The sequence below is a fragment of the Nymphalis io genome, chromosome 20 (genome assembly GCF_905147045.1).
Source record: "Nymphalis io chromosome 20, ilAglIoxx1.1, whole genome shotgun sequence".
NCBI classification, from domain to species: Eukaryota; Metazoa; Arthropoda; class Insecta; order Lepidoptera; family Nymphalidae; genus Nymphalis; species Nymphalis io.
This window is the reverse complement of record NC_065907.1, coordinates 5,364,348-5,381,606: the sequence shown is the minus strand read 5'-3', so window position 1 is coordinate 5,381,606 and position 17,259 is coordinate 5,364,348. Positions and strand designations below refer to the sequence as shown.

At 37.5% G+C, this 17,259-nt stretch overlaps 2 protein-coding genes across 2 annotated transcripts in view; one reads left to right on the top strand and one right to left on the bottom strand.

Moving 5' to 3' along the window:
* The window catches only part of LOC126776258 (aurora kinase B), a 216,423-nt gene extending 202,357 nt beyond the window's left edge, over positions 1–14,066 (bottom strand). The window contains exon 1 of the mRNA XM_050498582.1: positions 14,056–14,066. The gene's annotated coding sequence lies outside the window, so the exon portion shown is untranslated. The remainder of the gene's footprint in view (positions 1–14,055) is intronic.
* Positions 1–17,259, top strand: part of LOC126776249 (dopamine receptor 2-like) — a 144,928-nt gene that overhangs the window by 89,699 nt on the left and 37,970 nt on the right. The gene's annotated exons all lie outside the window — the stretch shown is intronic.

The following is a 17,259-nucleotide window of genomic DNA, read 5'->3' as shown; positions in this document are numbered from 1 at the left end:
TTTTAACGCGCGAAACGCTCGGTGATTTTAGACAAAAGCAATACTTTTCAATAGACCAGCAAGTCTGATGGAACGAGGACCACTCATGGCGAAACGGGCATTTTTTGTATGAAAAAGTATTAGTTTGTCAACTACATATTATTTAAATAAGATACACAATAACGCTCAATTGTCTTTTTTTAAATATGTATTTTATTATCTCCATTACTTATTACTAGTGATCGCCCAGTGGTAGAAAATCGACCATAATTTATTTAAATTTTATTAAAGTTTGAATGTTATTAAGATTTTTTATTGTCAAATCTACACATATAAATAAAATTGAAGTGTCTGTCTGTGATTTCAAAATAACTGCCCGTTTTAAAATAATATGGCTATTTGCGATTTAACAAAACAATCATTTTTTTAAATTTTTGTCTATCAATCTGTCTGTTTGTCCTTTTTTTCACGCTGGAAAAACGCAACGGATTAATGGCAGGTTAGCCTGAGGCGCGTGACTTCGCATTTAAACCACCGAGAACTAGAGTAGGTTTCGGCGACTTCCTGGCCACCGCAGCTCTGTCCGATCCGAGATATGTCTCGAACTCTGCCAGGCTGCGGTAAGGGGAGAAATACGTTCCCACAATTACGTACTCTCCCCACCCCGCCACTATCTAGCCCGAGCTCCTCTCAGTGAGAGGGGAGGATCTATTCCATTCCGAATGAGGACCGCCACAGTGTCGCCTAAGTCCCCTGCCCAATGAGGTAGGGGAGAGACGTAATAGGGATTGCAGGCCACAGCCAGGTCAATCTCCCACTGACGCCATGGACTGCAGTAGTAGATCCTGAGCCCCGGCGCAGTGGTTTATATGGTATTCTGCGCTCATGTCGACATTGCAGCTGCATTTTCGGCCTGGAACCGTCAGACATTGGTGGGGGTCGGTGTGCCAAAGACCACCTTACCCTTCGTGATGGGTGGGTTGCACTCCCTCGACCCCTCCACATGTGCCCGAAGGGCTTTCCAGCAACCACGCAAACTGCGCAGCGCAGCTTCGAGGTGCAGCCCGCCGATTTTTGGTCATGGACGCCGCACCGGAAGCCCTCCGACGTTCAGCCCTAGATGAGCAGAGTGACTTGGTGTGGCCAAGACTCGTACACTTAAAGCAGTGCAGAGGACGCTGCTCCAACACGTACACGTTGGCCGAGCTCCACCCAACCATCAGACGACCGCCATCAGACAGTTTTTCGACACCGCTATCGGACATGTCACACGGGCCATACCTGTATGTTTGTCCTAGCTAATCTTTGAAACTACTAAAAATTACAAATTGAAATAATTGAATTATAAGAAATATTTCAAGGTTTCGTTTAGTCTTTATTTTATCGCAATCGGTTGAGTCTGTCAAAAATTATAAAATCATACGTATTTTTGTTGTCATATATACACATATAATAACTTTTTCTGACTGATTCATCAACGCAGAGCCTAAATCACAGGGGTTAGAAATATCTATCAATATCTCCTAGGAAGGAACAAGTAATACTTTTTTAAAAGAAACTTCACTATGTTAGTAAATGTTTGTATAAAGAAAACGTTACAAACACCCTCGAGCCTTTGTAATTGTGTTCCCCTCCTCTTACAACCCGGGTTCTTTCAAACGAAGCGTAAAGAGGCATCTTGCGGGCCGGCAAGGCGGGGGCGGCTAGTGCAGAACATTCTTCCCGACTGTACTGACCGTCGTCGTGTTTGGACTCTACTACCACTTACCATCAGGTGGAATAGTCATTCGCCTTCTCGGCAAATATAAAAGAAACGTATTTCATTATTGACATGTGCACCACTTAATTGATAGTCTCAAAGTAGTCATGGGCGTTTTTGGTTTTTAACGCAAACTGATATTTATCCAATTTCAGATTTACAAATCGACTTCAAAATCCGATTGTAGTAACGCCTAGCCTCACCAAATCGCAAATATAGTATTTAAGTACTTAAAAGTAAGGTCGATGATTGTGTAATAGATTTCCGTAGCAGAACCGACAAATCGAAATCAAAATCGCAAAATTCGCACTATCCTTTTTATTCCGCTTTATTCCAATTGGTTAGAAAGAGAGAAAGCGAATTTCATACACAACTCGTTTGGTGATATCCAGTGATTTTATTTGTCGATTCGAAATCTTTTAGTGGTATTGATCTGTAGATTGTTGGCGTTTGGTTCGCCTAGGTTGATTTTTGAACATCAAAGAAGTGTCCTTTATGCGCAGACATGGGTTGTCCTTCGGCACACCGTCTCGGAGCCAAAGGATGCTGCCCGACGAGGAGTAAGGGAAAGAAGAAAGCTTCTCCTCCTACTTCAGCCCAGACGACTCCCGAGGCTTCTGCCTCAGCACCGGGCCCTAACCCGCTGGAGGCAATGGAAATCTCCAATTCGCGGGTATAGAGATACTGCAGGCGAACCTTAACCACTACCGCAACACTCAGCAATTGCTGATGCAGACCGTTGCGGAGCGGTCCTCAGGTCTCGGAGTCATAGCGGAGCCCTATAATGACCCCGACCACCCTCGCTGGTTTGGGGGTTCGGGGACGTAACTGGAACCGTCACCGTGTATTGGGCGGGTGGTGAAGGGGTCCCACCTTGTTCCTTGCTCGAAAAGGGACAGGGATTCGTGGCTATAAGGTAGGGCTCTCTGGCTATCATCGGTTGCTACGTCTCTCCTAATAGGTCCCTCGCCGACTTCGAGGTGTACCTGGACGGGCTGGCAAGCTGCGTACGCAGATGCCTGCCCCGTCCCTTGATTGTCCTAAGAGACTTCAATGCCCACGCCAAGGCTTGGGGCAACCCTAGAGACGATCCGAGAGAGACGTTACTCGAATGGGCGGCTGTTCTGGACCTCCGGCTAGCAAACCAAGGTGCGGAGAGCACGTGCGTACGGTAGCAGGGCAAGTCTGTCGTCGATCTCACATGGTCGAGTTCTGCTGCAATTCGCTTGCTGTCGGGATGGCGCGTTGCGGAAGAGGCGGTCACACGATCAGACCACCGCTACATCGTATTCGATGTAGCTCTCCGTCGTCCCGAACGTTCCAGCTATCGTCGAGAAGGCAACTTACCGCATCGATGGTCCCTTAAGCGGCTAAGTCGAGACTAACCTTGAAGCTACTGCCATCGTCACGGCCTGGTCGGGAAACGCCGAAGAGGTCTTATTCGATCCAGAAGGTGAGTCGGTTCGACTCAGGGATACGATGACGTCAGTCTGCGACGTCTCTATGCCCCGAACCGGCCGCCCCAAGCGCCGGGTAGTGTTGCGCCCGTGGATGCCCTCACTGACGGAGACTTTTACTGAGAAGGGTGATAGAAGTACTCTTCCCAGTGATCCGGTCAAGTCCCCCGGCCTTCCTGCCATTATCAGCCTGGTCCGACGAGCTGGGAGTGACTGAGCAGGAGCTAAAACACGCGATTGATAGCACATCACCCTACTGGTGGTAGGGCTTTGTGCAAGCTCGTCTGGGTAGGTACCACCCACTCATCAGATATTCTACCGCAAAACAGCAATACTTGATATTGTTGTGTTCCGGTTTGAAGGGTGAGTGAGCCAGTGTAATTACAGGCACAAGGGACATAAAATCTTAGTTCCCAAGGTTGGTGGCGCATTGGCTATAAGCGATGGTTGACATTTCTTAGAATGCCAATGTCTAAGGGCGTTTGGTGACCACTTACCATCAGGTTGCCCATATGCTCGTCCACCTTCCTATTCTATAAAAAAAAAAAAGGCGGCTGTTTGACAGCTGCTTCCGTACTGCCACGTTCCCCAAGGTCTGGAAGGAGGCGAATTTGATTCTCTTGAAGAAGGATGGCAGGGCTGCAGAATCTCTCTCTGCTTACCGTCCTATATGCCTACTCGATGAGGCTGGCAAACTTTTTGAGCGAATTGTCGCTTCTCGTCTGTCTGAGCATCTGTCGCGTGTCGGCCCCGACCTGGCTGAGTGTCCGTTCGGCTTCCGAAAGGGCCGCTCGACTATTGACGCAATCTTGCGCGTCCGGATTCTGTCGGAGCAGGCGGTGGCCCGGGGTGGCGTGGTGTTGGCGATAAGTCTCGATATCGTCAACGCATTCAACACGTTGCCCTGGGACGCTATTAGGGGGGCACTCATACACCATCATGTGCCTCCTTACCTGCAGGCGATCATCGGTGGCTACTTGCGCGACAGATACGTTTCGTATATGGAGCAAGACGGTACGAGGACCCGGAGGGAGGTTTGCTGTGGTGTCCCACAGGGGTCAGTTTTGGGGCCTCGGATCGCATCCCATAAGACGGAGGCGCTATGGTTCCATAAACTGCCAAGGAGCAGGGAACCGCCTGACTCGCAGGTCCGCGTTGGTGACTCATACGTCCAGGTACATGAAATACTTGGGCCTCAGACTGGATCGTCGCTGGGGCTTCGGGGAGCACTTCGAGCGCCTAGCCCCCCGGATCGAGAAGGTAGCGGATGCCATGCACAGACTGCTGCCTAATCTCGGGGGACCGAGGGAGGAAGTTCGCCGTCTCTATGTCGGTGTCGTGCGATCGATGGCCCACTACGGGGCACCTTCGGTCTCACAGACTATCGGGCGTCCGCCGCTGCAGGACTAAGATCCAAAGTTCGCAGCGGAGAGTGGCCATCCATGGCATAGTGCAGGGATATCGCACGATATCCTACGAGGCGGCAACCGTCCTAGCGCGCTTTCCGCCCTTGGATATTCTGGCGGATATGGATGCGAGGGTCTACCAACAAACGCGCATCCTCCGCCAGAACAGTGAAAGCGCGCCCAATTCGAGTGCGCTCGAGGCGTTGAAGCGGCAGGAACACCGGAGGGCTCTTGCGACGTGGCGCGACCGTCTCTGTGAAGAACGATACGCACGCAAACGCGTCGTTGCAGCGATCCTGCCAGCCTTTGAAGCATGGATGAGACGAAAGCGACGACTCACCTTCCGACTTAAGCAGGTAATGACCGGTTACGGTTGTTTTGGAGAATACCTGTGTAAGATCGGACGCGAATCGACGGCGATGTGTCACCACTGTGGCGCGGACAAAGCTCAGCATACGTTGGAGGTGTGCCCCGCATGGAGTGCGGAGAGCGAGATCCTGGTCCGTGAAGTCGGACAAGACCTGTCCCTGCAAGCAATCGTGTCGGCGATGCTTCGCAGGGAATCGGCGTGGAGGGCCGTAGCCTCCTTCTGTGAGACCGTCATAGTTCAGAAGGAGACGGTGGAGCGGGAACGGGAAAGGGCCGATCCTGCTCGGCGGAGACGACGACAGCGTCGTCTCGGCCCTCCCATAGCCCAGACGCCCGGGGCTTTAAAGATAGGGCGTTACCCTGGGACCGTGGATGCGTGAGGTGGGGGCCTCACGTGTCCTATTTCAGAAGGCCCTGTGGAGGATGGCAGCCGTGATGACCTCGAACTGCCGTACGCACTAGCGAGGAGTGCGGGGGGGCGAGATTCGCCCCCTGATGAGAGCTCCGCCGAGCCACGAGTGGAGCAAAGCACGGGAGAGGCCGTGGATGCGTTATATCAACACGATCCCGCAGCCTCTCCGATCCGTGCTGAGGACGGCCATCGCAGTGGTTTTAGTGGGTAAGAATCCTACATAACCCGGTTGCACCCCCATAGGACCCGGGTACCTTTCTGAATGTTTCCACTGCGAGAAAAGAAAAAAAAAAGGATCATTTTTGAAATCGGATTTTTAGTTTGTAAAATCGATACGAATCGATTTGTGTTTGAAATCAGTTTTGAATTCGTTTTGATATATCGGACGCATGCCTATCTCGAAGCTTTACCTCAACATGACTCAATTCCTCTTCTTCTTTGTCCAAAACCTCTTCCCAGTTCAGCTGAGGTCGGGTCTCCTTGTATGTCTGCGCTAGAAAGCTTCTTTCAGGCTCGTCTATGTACTCAGATTTTCATTGTGGGCCTCTTTTTGCATGTTTGACCACCAGGTTGTGGGCGGTCACCCTATTCCCCGCGCTCGGTCCGTGATATTTAAAGCTTTCTTGATGAGATGATCATCGCCACGACTCAGGATATGGCCGTACCAGCGCAGTCGACATTCCTTCAATTTTTCAAAAATTGGTGTTACATTGGGGATCGTCCCCTGACATACTCATTCCTTACTTTGCCGTAATTCCTACAGATTAATTTTACAATGTGCTTGATGAGAGGTAGTTTTCATTCCAAGAATACCATCCATGAGGGAAGAGTATATAGTTCCCTCTTAAAGTGTGCTTTCCTATAAAGTGTGCTTCCCTATGACAATCAAAAGTCCCATTGCCTATCGTTGAACATGGCGGACACCGATTTTAATGAGAACTTGCATGCTCCAGAGTGAGCTCTGCGAGGAACTAAGTAATTTTAGCGTCGAAAGGAAATACCGCAAACGTATTTTTTTGATATAAATAATATGGATATAAAAATTGTAATATCAGAATCGCTGACTGATATTAAAATTTATATTAGTTTCGGAGTCAAAGGTACCACCACCTATGTGGCTTATGTAAAAACCCTAGATTTAGATAAAACTGCCAACTACAATTGTGTACATGTTTTTGAGTTCAAATAAAATTTATTATTATTATTTATGTTATAGGTAAGACAGACAAATGGGTCACCTGATGTTAAATGATCACCCCTGTCCTTAGACATTGGCTATGTTAGAAATATCAACCATTCCTCCTCTTGGGAACGAAGATATTATATCCTTTGTACCTGTAGTTACACTGGCTTACTCATCCTTCCAACCAGAACGGAACCATCCTAAGCATTGCGGTTTAGCTGTAGAATATCTGATGAGTGGGTGGTACCTACCAAGACGGGCATGCACAAAGCCGTTTACAAAGAGGTGCTTCGATTATTAATTATAAATAAAGTTTTCAGTGAGTTGAACAGTTTTATTTAACCTGAGTTTGATAAAATACAATAAAAAAAATAGAGGTGCACTTGCTCATTTACAGTATTAACTAAATCCAACAAATAATAGCAACATAATCATATAATATTGTAGATCGGAAGATGTGTATAAAATATTTTTTCTTCAATCCATTAAGTCAATATTAATAAATACACCATTAGAAGTATTAAATTTTATTATGTGTTAATTTTAATATCTTTAATATAATAACTTATGAGATATTTTTAATTTAATTATAACAAAATATAATATATTGTTAATTCGATGACAATCGTTCAGTTCTCTGTTTTTTACATATGTGCGGAAAAAACTATTTTTTTAACTTTTTTTTTACCAAACAATACCAATGACGTTCTGAAACCGATTATATTTTTATTAAATCAAATACAATATAAACAAATAATAAACAAAAAATAAGCCAATTAAAAATAAATTATAACCATTGAACTTGACATACATTTTAATAAGCTGCTTAAGGGCTTACATAATATAGAAAAAATATATAATATAAAAAAGCAGGTAACAGTTTTGATGAAAGTTTAAAAAGCGGTCATTTGACCATTCTGGTAGGTTTATTGTTAATTATTATTATTATTTTTAAGGGAAACTTACAATGTTATGACACTTATAGCATATTATCTACATAAATTAAATCACATAGCTAAAACATTGTAACATTAAATAAGTGCAGTAAATAAATAATTTATATATTTTATATTTCCATTATTCGGCTGTACAATAAAATGGGCACAATGGATTTTTTTCAAATATATAATATGAATATCTGAATAGAATTTATTATAGTTTTGGCAGCTATGGCTATCCCAAGGATGAATTATGGCCACAATATCTTTCTTGAGTGGGGTGAATCTTTAGGTCTTAATGTCAACCTTAGCAAATTTCAAGCCATCATTATTGGCAGCCGGAAACAAATATCAAAAGTCGACTGGTCTTCCTTGCCATCCATAATGTTTGACAATATTTTGATCCCTTATTGTGATCATGATAAAAACATAGTAATTTTTTGTTATAATATTCTTCGCTGGACTCACCATATGAATGACAACAGCAGCAAAGTGTTTGCAGCTCTGAGGTTTTTGCATTGTCTTCAACATTTTCTTTTAAATAATGCTCGCACATATCAACTTCTTCCTATTCTTGATTATGTTGATGCAAACTTTGTAGCATTAACCGAAGACCAATTCAATAAAACTGAGAGACTTCAAAATACTTTTATTTGATATATATATGGATTAGGCAAATATGAACATGTTTCACAATTTCGTTCTCGTCTAAATTGATTACCCATCAGGCTTTGCTAGAAAATGCAAATCCTCTCTATTCTATACTGTGTGTTGTTTCACCCTTTTACTCCTCCTTCATCACTTGATATTCATTAGAAGACAATGACGACGAAGATTCAGTGCTTTTATATATGCGCTCTGTGTTTTGTTGCGCTATGACCGATGTATGTGCAAGCTACTCTAGCAAATATTTGCTATAAATATATCACGGACCAATGATTTTCATGATAATTGTGTATATCTTCGTCTTTGCGTTGTTTTCTTATGAAAATTGCATGTCTGTCCATAATTGTTTTATTTATTAATGAGCTCTTCTTGTGATTTCTTTTTTTCAATGTTGAATTTATTGAATATTTCGACACCTTTTCCACCAATCGAGTGTAATAAAATTGCGATTTTTCTATTTTCACACACCTTATCTAAGTCAGTGGCTAATAAATATAGTCCGAAATGTAGCAGCCACTTTGTCCAAACTCAATTGTTATTTATTTCGTTGTTTATAAGCAACTTCGGTAGGTAAAACGTTGAATTTTTAACCGCCATTTTAAAACTTTTGTCAGGAGCCACGAAACTAAATTTAAAGTTTTATGATGTTAAATACCAAGTTAATGTTCACAGCACGCACTTAAACCGTGTTATTATAATTGATCTGTTAGGCTTTGTTTACACCTTTATAATATTCACGTATTAATTGTCACTGCATTAACTGACCTTGCTCACACGCAGCCTCGAGGCTGGTAAGTAAAGAAACCTGGTGGAGTTTAAGGACAATACGTATGCAATATTAATTTTATGTAAAAACTGCACAAAAAAACACTGAAAACTCGAAATTGTAAACAAAACTTGATTGTGACAACTGCGTTTGTCGCAATCAAGTTTTGTTTTTGAGTCGCGTGCGGTTCCTACAGATAATAATTTATTAATTTTTAGTTGTGAAGCAAAACTTTTAATAAATAATTAAAGAAATGGCAAAATAAATATATTATAACGCACAAATATCAATTAGACAAATTGTAGGATAAATCATAAGCAAAGAGATGATATAATATTAATCCCATTTCAGTTTGACCAAAGACTAAACATTCCAAGAGGACGCGTGTTCAATGCGTAATTGCGTATGTGTGTGTGTGTGTTTTATTGTGTGATGTTTTATTTTATTAATTTAAGGTATTTCTAATGTATATTTCACAAAAATTTTAACTTTTTGCACTACTTCTCTATCTAAGCTTTAACTGTGCAAAATTTCATTCTTCTTCGTCCACGCAATTGGCGGTAAAAGGGGTACAACGTGGGGTGGTTCACGTATTTATATTATAGATACCTACAAGCGTTATTTAATTTAATTCATTCGATTTATTCGTTAAAATTATTATATGCTAAAATTTAAGCACGCGATGCAACGCGTGCAAACATAAATAAGAAAAAAAAATACGTACTTTATTTTATTCTTTTAGTTTTAATCTACATTTCTAAAACTTTTAAACTGACCACAATTACCCGATACAAGAATTTAAAATACGAAACCAACAATTGTTTTCTACTTTCGAACAATAACGGACGAAGCGAGAAAAGTAATGCATCGGAGACATTTGGCGTTTCTAATAATAGTTCAAGAGAAATTTCCTCTGAAACAGACAGATGCTCTCAGTTTCCGACTGACGTTTGTTCGGAACTTGTATACGTATCTGAAAGTGATAAAACGTTTAATGTTGAAGGAAGCCCAAGCAGTTTTCTCATTAATTTGAGTTTCGAATTTAGAATTATCCTCGTAACTCCACAATGTAAAAATATTAACATATTTTTTCAATTCAATAAAAAACCTTATATCATACTAAAGGTTTGTTGTACTCTTATACGCTTACAGCTTATGAAACTCATAATACTTTGTTTTATTTTTCTTATATTGATATATAAAACATTGATTACTTTATTTAAATAATACAATTGTCTCATTTAAATATTGCTGACAATTCTTATGAATGATTAATTTAACAAATTCAATAAAATAATTTTATTTAATAACAAGAAAATAAAATTATATTTACTTGCAATAAAAATGTCGAATGTCTATGCATTTTAAATGCAAATTATGTTAAATTTTATTGATTCTGATATGAATTTGTAAACAATGTCTAAAGTATTATCGGTCTTTGTAATCATTATACAAAGTTCGACGAAACTTATAAAACGAAAGACGTTGTGAATTGTTGCGTTGAATATATAAGATATTATATTTTATAGTTTAATATAGTTTAAAAATAACGACTTGTGATAATTGCATAAAATGAATTTCTTTAGATCAAATATATTTTATAAATTTTAACTTCGTATACTTAACAATAGTAACTTGTATATAAATATTTGATATGAAATCATGTATTTTATACACGAAAAATAATAATACAAAAAATAAAATAATAATTATTATAAAAAAATAACTTAATATATTGAGTGCTGCAGACATGATACTGTGTCTGTACAAAATCCCTCGCATCTAATATCGAAATGAATTCAAATGAAAACTACTAAGTAGTATGAACTTCAAATTCACATTTATTAAGCTCATTTGCATGTATTTTTCAACTGAAAAAAATATAATATAATACAACGCACAGTTGAATCAAACATAAATATATTTATATGAAAGCAGTTGTTTGATGCAATACGTACCAAACGTCGAAATACGAATATGTTAACCTAACGTTAAACTGTCAAGGTATTTTTTTTCTGATTGTGAAGGGGATTTCATCAAAGGAATCGTTCAGGCACAAGTTCACAAAACGATTTTGTTTTTGATTCCCTGCAAGCAATTTATCAAACAAATTTCTATTATTTTTCGTTTGTTTTCCATGAAACTTATGAAACCGCATGGGACGATCGATCAGACGGATGAGACTAAACTATCCACAACTGAAATCTCCTTTTATTGTTTATTATATTTATCTTTTTATACGATAAGTTGTTCTACGTACACCCGTGAAGGTAACTGGCTCAAAAAAAAGCTAGAATATTTCTTTGTATATTTGCGCCTCAATAAAAAGTTTTATATAGATCCTTAGAATCCGGGTAGAAACGTGCGAAGCTGGGTCGAGTAACTAGTACATTATAACAATAAACAGTTGACATAAACCTTTAACAACGTAGTATATAGGTTTATAAAATATGTTCTTTTATAAAACTTAAAGCAAAATTATTTAGTTTTTAATTATATTATTCATTACTATAATAATAATTTTATAGTCAATTGCATTGGTTATGCCTGGGACGCATTCTCGCAGCGGTCGTATGATAATTAATATTCATCGTATGCATAATATTAGTGAAGGCTATTAAGTCCTAACGTCCCACTAAACATTGCAAATTAAACCACAAATATCATAATGCTATTCACAGGGAAACCATCAATGTCCTTCATAGAATTATTACAATATAGAAACAGTATAGTAACATATTGATCCATTGCGATATCTCTCATGATACGTGTACGATTTCGAACTGTATTGTCTTATGTTTATTCAACGATATTGTTTACAAGTTACACGTGTATTCAATTTGTATTATCCGCCATTTAACTGTCAGGTTGTATACTATGATATTAAGATGTTATGACGCATGAGTAAATAATAATTGTTAATGTTTTATCTTTTTTTTTTATAGAATAGGAAGGCGGACAAGCATATGGGTCACCTGATGAGAAGTGGTCACCAAACGCCCTTAGACATTGGCATTGTAAGAAATGTCAACCATCGCTTATACGCCACCAACCTTGGGAACTAAGATTTTATGTCCCTTGTGCCTGTAATTAAACTGGCTCACAAGCCCTTCAAACCGGAACACAACAATAACAAGTACTGCTGTTTTGCGGCAGAATATCTGATGAGTGGGTGGTACCTACCCAGACGAGCTTGCACAAAGCTCTACCATCAGTAAATCTCGAATAACATATACTTTGTTTATATATATAACTAGCTAATTGGCCCGGCTTCGAACGGGTAGATAAAATCCGTTCTTAGTGAGCGTTTACATCGGGCAAGAAGTAACTGTGACAAATTTCAAGTTAATCGGGTGGATAGTTAAGATAATCTCTTGTGTTTCTCGTGGTAATTCGCTCATATATCTAGAGTATTATAATAAGAAAAATATATTTTTATTTTATTACGAAACTAGTATTTTTTGTACGTAATGTACAGCTTTATTTAATTCTAAACTGTTTCAATAACCGTCATCTCATGTCGTGATGCTCACATTGTTTTTATCATTAGTAGAATCTTATAAAGTAATATAAAACAACATAACAAGTTATGACCGCTTTTAACTCTATTAAAGTAATACAAGTTGTCGTATTTTTCACACAATGTATTTTGGAAATTTCGTGGTAGGTACATAATCAAGTTAAAGCCGCATTATCCCTTCAAATAAACATTAAATTCAATTCAATATATTTTAGACATTGACAATAATGTCACTGGTATCAAAATTCTAAATGTAAATTCACTTTATTTTTAAGATTAACTTTAGATTCAAAGCTCTAGCGGAATTCTCATTTCGTCACAAGTATACTCGGCTCCTCAGCTGTATGTACATACATATCGTGAGCGTTTAAGAAGGCTAGGGGTTATTTGTAATCTTGGAAATAGAAACTTTCCGGGTATATTTTAAACGAAGTAGGAAAACTTACGGCTTGTGTAAACCGGTTGTGACGTAATAAATTACTAATACCATATTATTTGTTATTTAGATAGAAGCAGTAACAAACAACGATTAATCTATAACAATAAAATTTCTGGTATGCAAAAAATAATGTTCTCCGGACCGATTTCTGCCACGGCGTTCAACCTCAAGGGAGATTAGTCAACTGCGCATGGCATATTATAGTGCACAAGTGTGTGCGCAAACACAGGTGCACTCCCTTTTTCTTAACTCCTTTATAAGGCATCAAAAAAATGTAGTAAAATTAATGTAGATCATATAAGAAATACAATAGCACAAATTTCAATTTATCCTATAATATTGTAATCCTTAAAAATAATTTCCCTGGAAAGTCATGTCAAGATATTCACGTCATATAAATGGGTATATTATATATTCTAATCTATCATCTATACTAATAAATGAGAAAACGTTCTTTTTGTAACGCGTCTGATAAAAACCACTTAACCAATATACATAATCTATACCAGAACACATCGCGTATCGGAAAAGCTTTTAGTTTAAAATATTATTGCTTTAGAAGCTGCGCTTTGCAGCTTGGCAAACTATACAATAAAATGTATTTTTTATTTGATTAATTAAGTATTGTTACAAGGTTATAATGATTTAAAATTACTACTTAATAATCGATTACTTTATATTTTGTGACCATCATTTTTGATGATTAGCATATTTCGGTCTTTCCTTGAGCCATATTTTTCACAATCACAATCAAAATTTCAGGATAACAATTTTAATTGCCTTATGTGGTTTTATGTGGGTTTATGACTTAATTATTGTAGTGTATCTTCGCGATATCACATATGGGAAAAACAATTGTCAGAACGCTCCGGCCCTTCATAACTTTTGTTATGTTTCTGTTCTTTTATATTTTCTGTAGCTTATCCATCGTAGTTTTTGCTATCATCATACGTCGTTTCACTTCTTATGTGGAACCTTCATCGTTCGAGATTAAACCGGCAAGATATATGTAGGATTGGACGACCTCGAATCTGAGTGACATAGGGTGAATTATTGTTGGTTCGGCCATGTGTTGGTTTTTGTTATATATTTAGCATCCAGAAGTGAAACTGATTGTATAAAAACCCCGAATTGGTCTTTTTGGTGAACAAAATGGCGGTTTTAAATAACCGCGCGTCTTTAATTGTAGTAGTATCAATGAATCGCCCAACTGTTTATAAACCTTTCTCCGAAGCTAAATGAAATTTTTATTATAAATTAAAAATAAATAGCATAACTTATGCAATCATACAGATATGCAAGCGTATATATTTTTGACAGATATAGATTACGATCCGCGAAGTTTAAACTTAGTGAACGTATTTCCAGAAAGTTTTCCTAGCATGTTCTGATTTATTATTTGATTGATAAGATTAAAAAAACTAATGTACAGAAAATTTAAAATGTAATTTAATTAAGAATATTGTTGTATTACATTTGTTTAAATTACGATTCGTTGTATATTTCAAAGTCTAGAAAAATGATTATTCAACATAGAATAGGGTTACCTTAAACCATTCCCACATCGCCAATGCAGCTCCAACCTTGGGAGTTAAGATGTTACGTCCCTTATGCCACTAGTTATACTGGCTCACTCACCCTTTAAACCGGAGGGCAAGAATACTAAATATTGTCGTACGGCGGTAGAACATCTGATGTAAGTGGTTGGTACCTACCCAGACGGGCTTCCACAAAGGACTACTAGTGACGATGCAAGTTGGATGATTATAACGTCATTAAAAGCTTAGTATTTTACATTACAAATTATAAATCGTTAGGCAAATCATACCTACTCGGTACAAAAATTTCTGTAATGTGTGTTAAAAACTAACGTTACTAACTAACTAAATTTATTAAAAACTATTTTGAAATACACAAGAGAAGTTGTGCTGTAATTACGTTAAACTAGTATTAAATTGCACCTCCAAGCCAAATCTTGCACTTACAAAAGCGTTTTACACAGAAGGTTTAAGCTTTGTGTATTAATTCACAAGTTTTGAGGCGATACGTAGCCACTACGTTTACTTGCAAAGTTTTAAGATGGCGCAAATTGCACAGAAGCGCTTATATAATTGAGTTTCAGTGTGATATTTACAAGAGCGAGATGACCCAGTTGTTGGATCACGTAAATCTTAATCGCTGATTACGGGATCAAATTCCGACAAACACCATGGATCTGTTTTATACTAATTACTACACAATTTTATATGTATTCGTTAATTGAAGGTTAAGATTATTAATATCTTCCATAGCTATATAAGTGTTCTATTTTTAAAATTTTATTTACTTTAATTATTAAATTAAAATGAAATGTAATGAAAAATCCGTACTGATATTTTTAATTAGGAAATGCGTTGGTTATTTAAACGATAGACGCCATTTTTTTAGAAATGGTTTAGAAACAAAGAGGTTTTATTCCGAAAATACTTAAATCGCGCAGTTAAAATCAAGTATTTAGCATTGTTTATAATATTAAACGAGCGCTGTTTTTACATACACAGTTTTTAGGATCGCCCCAAATAATTGTTATTAAATGTTTATCTTTATTTACTTTATAATTTTTTATTCATTTACATTTTTGTTTTTTTATTACTTATTAGCAGTTGTTACTCAAAATAAACGATTCTTTCTTTCAAATATATTTGCGAACAGACGTAAATAAAATTAAAATTAATTAAAATCAAAGCCAATCAAATTCCCTGTTAATTGTTCTATTATTACAATCAACTGTAAAACAGGAACAATGGGTGCTGACAGTGATATAGAAGTTATCCTGTTCGCTTCTTGATTGTCAATAAATTAGTCCAGAAACTGACAAATTTGTCACTGTCAACGGCAATAAATGGGAGGACGCGATAAACCTTTTCGATGACTTTAGAAATTTGTTTACGTCAGACATATCTCTTTTCTAGGACTTTCGAAATTTAATTGATAGTTTGAATATCGAACTATTCGTTAAAATGTAATCATTATGAAAAACTCATGTCATAATTAAAAAAAGGAATACAACAAAATCTACTTGTTGGGTAGATATCGTAGCTATAAGGCAAATAAAAAAAAACATTGGTATTAATATAAAATATACCTTTTTTCATAATATTTAATTCAATTGCTATATATAAAAACCGACTTCAGAAATTTATGAAACTGTACTCTTCAAATAAAAAATTGATAATGCACAAGACGAATGAAATTGAGAGATATAGTGACTTGCAGTTATATTGAAACCGAAGCAGAAAGAATCATTACAACGATTTAAAAATAAACGTTATCCGCGAATAGCCCCTCTTTCGTTTTTGTAGAGCTGGTTAAAACTATAAAAGTTTAAAAAAAATACTAAAAATAAACATCAGATCATTTTTAACCAATGAAATGAATTCAAAATCAATAAACTGCACGCAGCATGCGAACGAACTTTATTTTAAAAAAAAAACTTTATTTAATCAAACTAGCAAGCCCTGCTACGCCAAGATTTTAGATAATTAATATGATAGAAGCACAAGAATTCACAAATGTTTACGTTATTTCAATTCAGTCACTTATTTTTATTACATTTTATAAAAGAAAGTACTCAATCCTTGCAGCCAAGGGATTCCCTCATGTTTATCGAATCGTTTTTTTTTTAAATAAGCACGTTTGTCTTTGTTTACTGGAATGACACTTCGAATGGATTAAGTGAATTTGACGTATACATTTGTGTTATTTGAAAACCTGTATGGTTAATTTTGTTTGTCTTGACACTGGAAATCGACACAAAAAGGATTTTTTGGCGTTGCAAGTGTGGTCAATTTAAATCATAATATATAAATATATATATGTTAAAAATAAAGGTACCTTCAAAAATTTTAAACTTCTAGTTTTTTACTTTACTGGTTAAGTCGCTTTCTGAATAGAAAGTCTTCGAGTAAGTTCTTGGGTAACAAGTGGAGATGTTTGCAGAAAGTTCGTATAGTTTTAAATAAGGTTTAAAACAAATTTATTATTCTAGTACTAAAATTTAAATTGTTAGACGATTGAAAAGATTACGTTTTTACTTTAAAATATACTGAATTTTAATTATTAGTTATTCAAACTGTCAGCGGCATTGCTCGTTTCGTATACAATTTAAAATTATTTTAATTTAATATGTATAATTAATGATAATTATATAAAAAAACTTTTGCTGCCTAGTGAGTCCTGTGCCTAGCTTATACGGCCGCAAATCGCAAGGTTAAAGCCCTAGGTGGATCCAATAAAAAAATGTTGGGGTATTCTGTTAAAATATTTTGAAATTGTCTGTACTCTCTGTGCCGCGTCGGTTTTGGCGTGCCATTGGATTTTGAGATT